Source organism: Python bivittatus, unplaced genomic scaffold (assembly GCF_059951505.1).
Source record: "Python bivittatus isolate LINGU-HERP-01145 unplaced genomic scaffold, Pbiv_v1 ctg000080_np1212, whole genome shotgun sequence".
Lineage (NCBI taxonomy): Eukaryota > Metazoa > Chordata > Lepidosauria > Squamata > Pythonidae > Python > Python bivittatus.
The window spans coordinates 43039129-43049041 of NW_028277035.1; the positions used below are offsets into that span (position 1 = coordinate 43039129).

Consider the following 9913-nt stretch of genomic DNA (forward strand, 5'->3'; position numbering starts at 1 on the left):
AAGCACCACTAATATGTAAGACTGGTTATTATTGTTATTTGTACTATGAACTGCAGTTGCTATGAAATGGGTTGTGCATCTGAAGCACACCACCACAGGTCAAAATGAAATCATAATCACGTGTGTGTGTGTGTGTGTGTGTGTGCGCGCGCGCATGTATTTAACTAGGCATCTAGGTAAAAGACTGGATATAAAGCAATAGTCCATTCCCTTTGGAACAACTTCCACCAAGGTCAGAGATGCCCCCACCATGATGGCATTCTGCAAAAACATAAAAACAGTCCTCTTCAACTGATAACAGCAATTCTTATCAATATTTATTAATATATTTATCAGTTATAATGGTTTGTTTTATGAATATTTTATAGTTGTTTTATGATGTTTTATAAACCACCTACAATCTTGCAAATATGTAGTATACAAATGCATATAAATCTGGGGGGGAAATCGCCAAACTATTTTGCCACCATTGAGCATTAATACTAGCAAATGTGGCTTAGAACTCAAAAGCAAATTCATAGGCAAAACATTAACATTAAATGGTTCATAAATTAAATAAATAAATAAATAACATTAGGGATAAGACAAAACACTTGACATTTATTTTTCAAACCAAACCAAAGATTCAACAAAATGAAAAACAGCTATAGTTGTGTTGATCCATGAGGAGGGGGGACCCAATGCCCCCGAATAATATGTAGGCTTCAGGGTGGTCTGAAACTCATTGGCAGCAAAGAGCTTTGTTTTCCCAGAATCACTATAGATGGATAAATGATACATACAATCACTCAAAGCCTCCCATCATAGAGATCATGATCTGTACTTTTAGTTAGAATTCTCAAAACCTGCTAAGCTGTATTGCATTTAAAAAGCTTGAATTTATATTTATACAACAGGCATAACTGTTCTGCATCCAATGATTTTAATGACTCCCTTTTAGTTAATACCCCAAGGAGTGCTTTATTAGATCAAATCAAGATCTCACTGCATCAACACTCCTAACCCCCACCCCTGCAACCATCAGGTAAGCACCACGCAGGACAAAGGACACCTACTGCCCACTCCTCCCAACAGCAGCAACTTTTAGGAATTCACCTTTTAGGAATTCACCGTTGCTGCCCAGACCATCACTTTTCAAAGTGACTTTACAGTCATTTATTGGATGCTTTCAGATCTCTCTCTCCTTGGTAGTTCAAAATAGAGGTTACTTCAGTTCCAGTGTTCCCTGAATGCAGACTCCTGGGGAGAGCATCTGCTGGTGCAGACATACATGACTTCCCATAACCTAGATTTGCCAGTTCACTAAAAGAATTTAGAAGGGGTGAATTCCATTATCACTTGTCAAAAATACCCTGGCTTAACTCATTCTGTAGGGAAGATTTTCAATTCCATTTTGCCCCGCAGTTAGCAGGAAAAAACAAAAATACTCATGTATTACTGTAAATATTTTACATAACATATTGTGGATAGTTTATTTACATTAAATCTTATAAACAGTTTGTTTACCATGGATGTTTTAATGTTTATATTTACCATAAATGTTTTATTTTTTTATACTGCTGTTTGTACGGTAGACCTACATGACTCAGAATTAAATTGGGAAATACAAATCTGTTAAATAGTTTTAAAATGTTGGTGTCCATTCCAAATTTATAGTCTCTGGGGCCAATAAAAAGATTCCAATCTTGTGGGTCTGGAAAATCATCTTTGGGTTAAGCATGATGCAAGATGACATTCCCTCAGTGTTTTTCTGCCTAAAGTCTTGGGAAGTTTTTGTGCAATATATGAAAATAAAAGAAAGAAAGCCCTCAGGGTTTTAGTCAGGACTCCCTGATTTAGCCAATTTCAATGCTCTCAAAGAAACATAGTTTTCAGAGGAATGCAGAAGAAAACCTTTGCATGGTGCACAAAGGGACAGAGTGCAGACTAGAACCTTTCAAGAATTCCAACTTTAAAACACACACATGCACGCACAATAGATAAAAATTATAAGCCCAAATTGCAGTTATTGATGGCTACAACATATGTGAAGTCATGAAAAACCAAAGTAAGACTTGCCATGCACAGAATCACAGCCTGTCCTGCATAATGCTTTCACCATCTCCATGACCAGAAGAAACAGTAAGTTTTGCAACCCATGCTGTTAATTTTCTGCCTTTGTAATACTTACGTAAACTGCAGAATTTAGGCTTTCTTTGCCTAGAAGATATGTTACACTGCTGAAGAATTTTAGGTTTTTAAATCACAAACAGCATTTAGACAAGGAAGTGTGAACACTGATCCAGCATTCAGAAAAAGGAATTTTATAGTAACTTGTTTAATAAGGGATCTTGTTAACACCAACTAGCCCTTTTCGCATCAACACTGATTTGTCAGAATAACTAGGGAAGCCAACAAACTGGTTTCATCAGTCAATAGGCCTGAGGAAGCAGAAGAGCATCTGCCGATGCTATTGGCCAAACATATATTTCATGGTAGTCCAGGTATCTCACAAACAGCACCGGGTTTCCTAGCTCCTTTAAGCCTCTTATAGTCATACCCTTTATACTGTTCTAACCTTCATAAATTGGGCTAATTAAGCCTCTTTTTAAACTCCCATTCGCTTCTGCCAAGAAATCCATAGTCCTTACCACTCCAACCCTTCCCCCTAATTAGTCGTGGCTTTGACTCCCAATCAATTCCCTGTATCTGACACAGGCACAGAGACCATTCAGCACTGCCCTCTTCACAAGCTACAAATATTTTTTACAGCATTTTACTCTTTCCTCCGCTCTTGTTATTCTTATCTGTAAATAGGAACCACAAAAAAGTTATTCAGCAGCTGCAGAAGGAAACATTATTTCTACCACCATTTTATAAGCCACATTCAGTGTCCAGTAGAGAGAGACTAGGCTCCTTGCTTAAGTCAGAAAGCTTATTCAGTGACTCACAAATATACCATATGCTTTAGCAACATAGCTGAGATGAGATGAAAGAGCGGGGTCAGGGAGGGAGAGAATTTCTGAATGCAGCCCTTGAGCAAAAGTCATAGGAATAAGAAAGTCAGGGTTGAAATAAACATTCTGCCTCAGCCTCCTTCAAACTCTTTAAAAATCCCTGCCCAGCACAAAGCTGCTGAGCTGGTTCAGAAACAGGCATAGTTTTGCTAAAGTTCTAATCAGTTCCTCAATCTACTACTTGAAAAGAGAGAAAATGGGAATTTTTCTTCCATGGAAAACAGGTGGCCTGATTCTGACTGTTATTAGGAGCAAATGGTTAATGTCAAGGTCCAAACCTAACATTTTCCCTCCCCCATCCACTATTTTTAAATATTGCACAAGAGTATGCACATAAGTGCTATCATGTGCCACATTTTGAAGTTTCTGTTGGTAGCACAACTCTTGACTATTCTCTTTAGAATATTTTATACGGCACAAATATATTTGCAAATTTAAGAGCCATCTATAAAACACTTTTAATTGAATGATGTCATTTTGTAGCTCTTATCCATGGATTTTACTAAATACTATTATAAGCTGAGATTCTTTGAACATTTTTGAAATAATCAAAATACAAACAATATATCACCATATAGATATAGATATATATAGTAAAATCTTGGTTTTCTGGACTCTGTGTGCAGGGAATGACATTCTGTTGCATATTGATGTCATCACAGATTTACAGCATTTGTGTCATAATCTGCATGACATCATACATTACAAATAATGTAATCTACATCACTGCAATGATTTACCTGATTCAGTGGACTTTCTGAAATAAAGATACCCCCTCCATCCAATTACTTTCATTAAAACTAGCAAGGAAAATGTTATGCTATGTTATGGATACCCTTGCCAAATAATTAAGTTCAAAACTGACAGTAATCTAGTCCTAGGTTCCCAGTTGGTTATCTACAACTCCCAAAATTCCAAGCAGTGTAACCAGTGGATGTGCAGTAAGAATTACTCAGCCCAGGAATTTGTGATTAATATCAGAATGAAATGTGTTTACAGTAGTTTCATAAAAGAAACCTCCTTTCCTTTTCCCCAGCAATCTAATCAACAAAGTAGGAGAGGCCAAAGTATTTGAATTCTTGTTATTGTTAGACAACTGGGAGCTGGAACCCTTTTCTGAGCTACTGTCTATAAATCTACCTTTAGGGTCTAATCTATCTTCTGCCCTCCTCGGTCCTAGTTCACACTGCAGGCTTTATACACAATGGGGTTGATGGACAACCCCAAACTTCAGGGTTATAGCGAGCTGCATATCTAATTTTCATATATGTAGTGTTTATAACCCAATCCAAATTTTTCAGGGGGTGGTTAAAGGGATAACATGTAATGCTCTTTGTGAAAAGGTGGGTTACCAAATTAACCGTAATGAAATGTTATCCAGTCACTACTCAGTAGAGCAGACAACTACTTCATGTCCTCCACCTGTGTTGAACTGCAAGTTCATCTTCAGTTGGCAAGAACACATTGCCTAGAGATAATGAGCTGCCATCTAAGACAGACCTAAGAGACTAGATTGAGGAACAATACTTACTAGTGCCCTTCAGCCCATCTTACACCAAACACCAAACTTCTCCCCTCACTTTTATTAGCTCTCCCTCCCCAGGAGGAAGGACATCTGTTGCACCACTAGATGTTCATAGAGGTAATACAGAAGACAAAGGCACAAAGATCACTGTTATTTCTACATGCTTGCAAACTACCAGGGAACCCAGAGACCACTTCAAAGCCAACATCTAGACATGCCTAGGAAAATACAGTGTGCATTTGCACACACCACTTTTAAAATACAGAGTACAGAAAACTACATGTATTGTCCTTGAACTGAGTGGTGCTGTTTTTTTTTTTTAAAGGAACACCACAGCCACCAGATATTAAGCTCATTCCCATTGTGTGTTGAGAAAAAGAGTTTTATGCAAAGGATTATTATAGCTCCAGGCAGTATAATATGCTGTTTGCCTGAAAGATAAATGAATCACTGAAGGATGTTTCCAAAATCTCTCTTATGAAATCAGAACATAAACAGTTAATGAAACTCTAAACTCAGTTTCATTTGCCATTTGTCCTGAAAGGTCTCATATTAGGTTCTATAATTTCCTTACTACCTCTCCCAGTGGAACTGGAAAAGAGAAGTTGCCTAAAGCACTTTCTCTGCACACCTGGCCCACAACATATACCTACTTAGCTAGGCCTTATTTTAGAAAAGATAAAGAAATTGCTGTGTACAATATACTTCCTTCAACTGGGTTGAAACTAATAGCTCCACAATAGATCAATGCATCACTTTGAATTCAATTCTGAAAAGGTCCTTTGAAGTGTGTAAGGGTGTGAACAGAACACCTGTCTGTAACACTAAAGCAGTAACGTTCAGATGTATGTACATTAATAAATAAATCACATAGCACTTAGACAGTTTATAGAATAAATTCTTATGAACTAAATCCATGATCAAAGCTACATGAAGAAAAAAAACAAAGGCCATGTTTGCACTTTACACTGTCACAATTTACTGAATCAGTCACATTAGCTGAGTCGACACAACACTAAGCCATAAACCAAGCAAATCACATTATGACATTGGGTTGTATGCAGTAAGCCAGACAAAACATCTTGTTTCTCAAACGAAAAGCCCAAACCCATGGCTTCAGTACTGAAGACCCAAATATTCTGCATTTACAAAGGTCATCCTGAAAGCAATAGCCAAAAATGATATAGAAAAGCTCAAAAATAGGCTCTTGAAATGATTCATATTTTAGTTGCTGTAACAAAATAAAGTTTATTGTTTTTGTAATTACCGACCCAGTACTACAAAGACATCAGAAATCTGAATATCCACCCTCTGAGCAGAGCTGGCAAAGAGAGTTGCAGCTGCTTTCATTCTTTACTTAGCCAGCAGGAGGGAAGAGGACAAAGGATGACAAAAACCATTCAACAACGTAAGCGTTAAAAGTACTATGAAACTCATACAAACGAGGACCTCAACAGTTCTATCTCCCCATTACTGTCCATATAGCAAGTATTAAATTGATTGCTACAAGTCAATTTGTGCTGAGACAAGTCAAACTGGATGAATATCAGGATACAAACAAACATTTGTTCTGCAAATGATCAAAATAAATTACCCAACTTGATGCCCTCCAGTTATTTTGAAATTGCAGTTCCGGGAAATCCTAGCCAATGCAACCACTGGACATGCTGGCTGGGAATTTGGAGGCAGCAATTCTAGCACAGCTAGAGGGCACCAGGTTGATGACTTCTGCTCCATCACAAGGAACAGTAGCATCACTTTGCTCACAGTCCATTTCATTGGTAACTGGAAAAATATATGTCTTATTTAGTTTAAAAGCAGCTACGAAGTACCTATGGGGCAAGAGAATGGGTAATGGGGATTCAGCCTCAGGGTGGGAACATTTCTCTGTCTTTTTAATTCTTTAGGATAGCATCAGAGAAAAGCCTTTGAGAACAGAGTGGTGAAAAGAAGGCTCTCATTCGGCATGTGGAAGAGTGTGCATGGGTGCAAAGCCCACCTGGATTGCTAGGTAATCTTCAGCTTGCATGCATCTCTCCTCCCCATCTTATTTATTTGGTTCATAGTTACAACTCTTTGAGGTCAAATACATTACAAAGTTTTACTCTAGGTGTGTGTGTGCACGTGTGCACCTTTGAGTAAGTCTTGACTCCTGGTAGCTACCTGGACTAGTCCTGTTTTCTTGGCAAGATTTTCAGAAGTGGCTTGCCACTGCCAGCTTCCTAGGGCTGAGACAGAGCGACTGGCCCAAAGTCACCCATCTGCCTTTGTGCCTGAGGCAGGATTAGAACTCACGGTTTCCCCGTTTCTAACCTTGTACATTAAACACTACACCAAACTGACTCTCTTTGCTCTAGTCACCTAACTTTGTTATAGTAAAATCATGTAGGCCACTATTCTGAATTAGAAGCCACCGGGTGTATCTGGTCCACCAGCTTTTCAGTTGTCAACCCTTTTTATTCTGAATGGGCATAGTTGAGGAGAAAAACCCAAAAAGGAAATGAGTGTTGCCAAAACAACATGCATCACATCTAAAGAGGTTGTTAGTTTGTAGTAAGATATTCCTAGGAGTTAAATGCCTTTTATCAGTTTCCAATTACTTCATCACAGATGAAAAGATATAATTATATAACATGCATTGACTTGAAATTAAATTTCAGTGAGCCTAATAAGGATTTTTTTTCATATTAGTTAAGATATAACATTATATTAAATTAGATTATATTATATACACACATACACATTTATGCTGCAATAGATTTTCCAGAAATTTCATAGATGTAGCTGTATTAATGGGACATGGTCTAAATGCTGCCCAAAGTTGGGAAAATTTTGAATAATGAAGATCATCATGAAGCTTATGCGTATTCAAAAGATCTTCAAATTTTAATCTAATTCATCAAGGCACAGAATATATTACCTCATCCATAAATAGTCACTCATCTTGTATTGTCTCAAAACTCATGCCATACTCCCTACTTCTGTATATGCCTTATACAAAATGCGAGGCAGGCCATACTAAAAAAGAATGCACACCCAAGGTGTGGAGCTAAGCAAAATACAGAATAATAGTGGGTGGGTGAGGGGACATAGACAAAAAACCTTCCCCAAAATCAGTAATGATATATAAAACTGTCATGAAAACAGCTAACCCCATGGTGACTGAAAAATACTTGACTTTATCTTTTACAGAGAACAGCATTTAAAACAAACACAGAATACTGTAGATTCCAGCTGCTGTTTTTGATGTGTATTGTTTACAGATTAAAAAAAGTTTGCAATGACATTCCAAAAAGAGATAGGGAAAAAAAAAGATTGCCAGGCCATTTAGTGAAGCCTTTTGACCTCAGCTGTTCTCTACCATTTTGCTCTTCTCAGTTTCTGCAGGGAAATGAGCAGATGTGCTGCTTAAAAAGAGAACTCTGGTAGAGCCTACATGGGGAAAACAGGGCAGTTAATGAGACTGTCAGCATTGCATTAGCAGCCAAGAGATGTGCACAGCTAGCATTGCTGGCCCTTCAGCCCTCATGCCATAAGAAATATGCCCCCACTGACAAATTAGATAAATCTATGTCAAGGGATCTATATCCTGTGCCACTCAACTGATCAAATCATAGATCCCATCATACAGCTCTACTCCCCTTTTGACACAAGGAGGAATGTGGGGTCCCCAACTGAGCCTGTTTGGAGGGTACATCTCTGTAAAGCAGCCCTAACAGAAAGCATCAAGGCCTTTGTTCTGTCAGCATTCATCCCATCTCCTGTACCAGGCAAGAGACAGGAAAAGCCAAATGTTTTTCAAATTCCAAAGGGACTCCCCAAAGCACACACTTCATAAGTCACTCGAACACCCTGAGCACCTACCAAATCCTTCAGTCTCTGCAAACGGTACTGATGGGCAAAAACTTTGCTGGCATCCGCTGGCCCCTCAGCTGGCCAACCCATTCACTCGCTGAAAAGCCCTTCTTTACAAAAAAAAAAAAAAAAAAATACACGTGATCCCACCCAAGATGTGTTTTTCTAACAAAGGGACCGTTAAGGCACCGAGAATCAGTGGGATAACACCAGGCATTTCACACTGGCGGCCCAAGCCACGCCCCACACAAGCAGGCCCCCGTTTCGCAATTGTTGTTACAGAGGTGCGCGGAACACAATAGAGGAGGGATACCCCAGTGTGGCAGGCATGGCCAATGGCTTTCTGCCGCTGCCTACGTGCCCGCACCCAAGCAGCAAAGGCAGCTGCTTCTCCTCCCGAGGCCAGAAAGACCCTTCCACCCGGGTAGTCGTGGCGTGAATGTTATTCGACGGCCTAGGCTGGGCGGCTGGCCTCTCCAGTGCAACCGATCTGCAAAGCAGATCTCTCTTTTTACCTACAGCGTTTTAAGCAGCCAGCCAACGTTAAAGCGATCGGGTCGTCGAGGGTGGGGGATGCAATGGAAGAAAAAGAGCCCAGACTGAAAAGAACCCTCTCCCTTCGAGCCCCAACCCTCCCCGCAGAACAAAAGAGCCTGCCCTGGGCTCGTCTCAGCTACGTTACCGCTGCAAAACACAGACGCGCTAGAGGTAGGAAGCGAGAAGGGGAACGCCCTCTTTTCTCGCGGAGGAAGGCGCAGAGGCACGAGAAAATCGGCTGCTTGCCCCACATCCCTGCAGGCAACAACCGTCCTCCAAGCCCCTTCCGCCCCACAAAGTCCTGGCCGGAGCCTGCCCTTGCGGTGGGCGCGTTCACCCGCTGCAACTTCCCTCCTCCAGAGCAAAGGGTCCTGCGGTCGTCCCCGGTTCCTCCGCTTTGAGCAATAAGCTGCCTCACCCCGGTCGCCTTTGCAGGCTACGATTGTTTCTAGAAGCCTGCAAATTAGGCTATTCCAGGTGCAAATGGTCGCCTTACCTGCCTCCCGAGGCCCCCGATTCAGCCACCTCGCATAGCCCAGCGCTGTGAGCCCCGCGGGCTCAGTCCTCCTCGGAGGTCCCGGCTCGGGCCCGTCCTGGATCCGCCTCCTATTCTCCACCGCAGCTCCGTTTCCCAGCCCCTTCCCCCCGGCTAACTCCCTGATGGAACCGGCCGTTCTGCTCAGCTCACGGAAGAGCAGGAGCAGCCTCTCCCTGCCGAGGAAGTGGGTCCGTCCGCAGCAGGCTCCATCTGCACCTACGGCAGGGAGCGAGACTCGGGCAAAAGACCGTATTGCTCCGAAGGTTTGAGTCCTTTGGGCCCTCTGGAGAGCTTCACGCGGTAGCGCCCGTAATGCGCCAAAAGCATGCGCCTGTCGAACTCGAAATTGGCATAGATTTTTCGCAGGATTCAGACTGGGCATCATGCTCAAGCAGGCAGACAAGCCAGCAGTGTTTATAAAAAGGCACTTCATGTGGCGCTTATCAACTGAGGAGAAGAAGG

The 9913-nt window shown here is 41.2% G+C and overlaps 1 protein-coding gene across 6 annotated transcripts in view; it reads right to left on the minus strand.

The window, feature by feature from the left end:
* Positions 1–9662, minus strand: part of RNF44 (ring finger protein 44) — a 59529-nt gene extending 49867 nt beyond the window's left edge. For 3 of the 6 annotated variants that reach the window (XM_025173799.2, XM_025173802.2, XM_025173801.2), the window contains exon 1: positions 9410–9658. The gene's annotated coding sequence lies outside the window, so the exon portion shown is untranslated. Of the gene's footprint in view, positions 1–9409 lie in introns of all 6 variants that reach the window. The other 3 variants (XM_025173800.2, XM_025173796.2, XM_025173795.2) reach the window with 3 other exon arrangements.
* Positions 9663–9913: the final 251 nt, after the last annotated feature.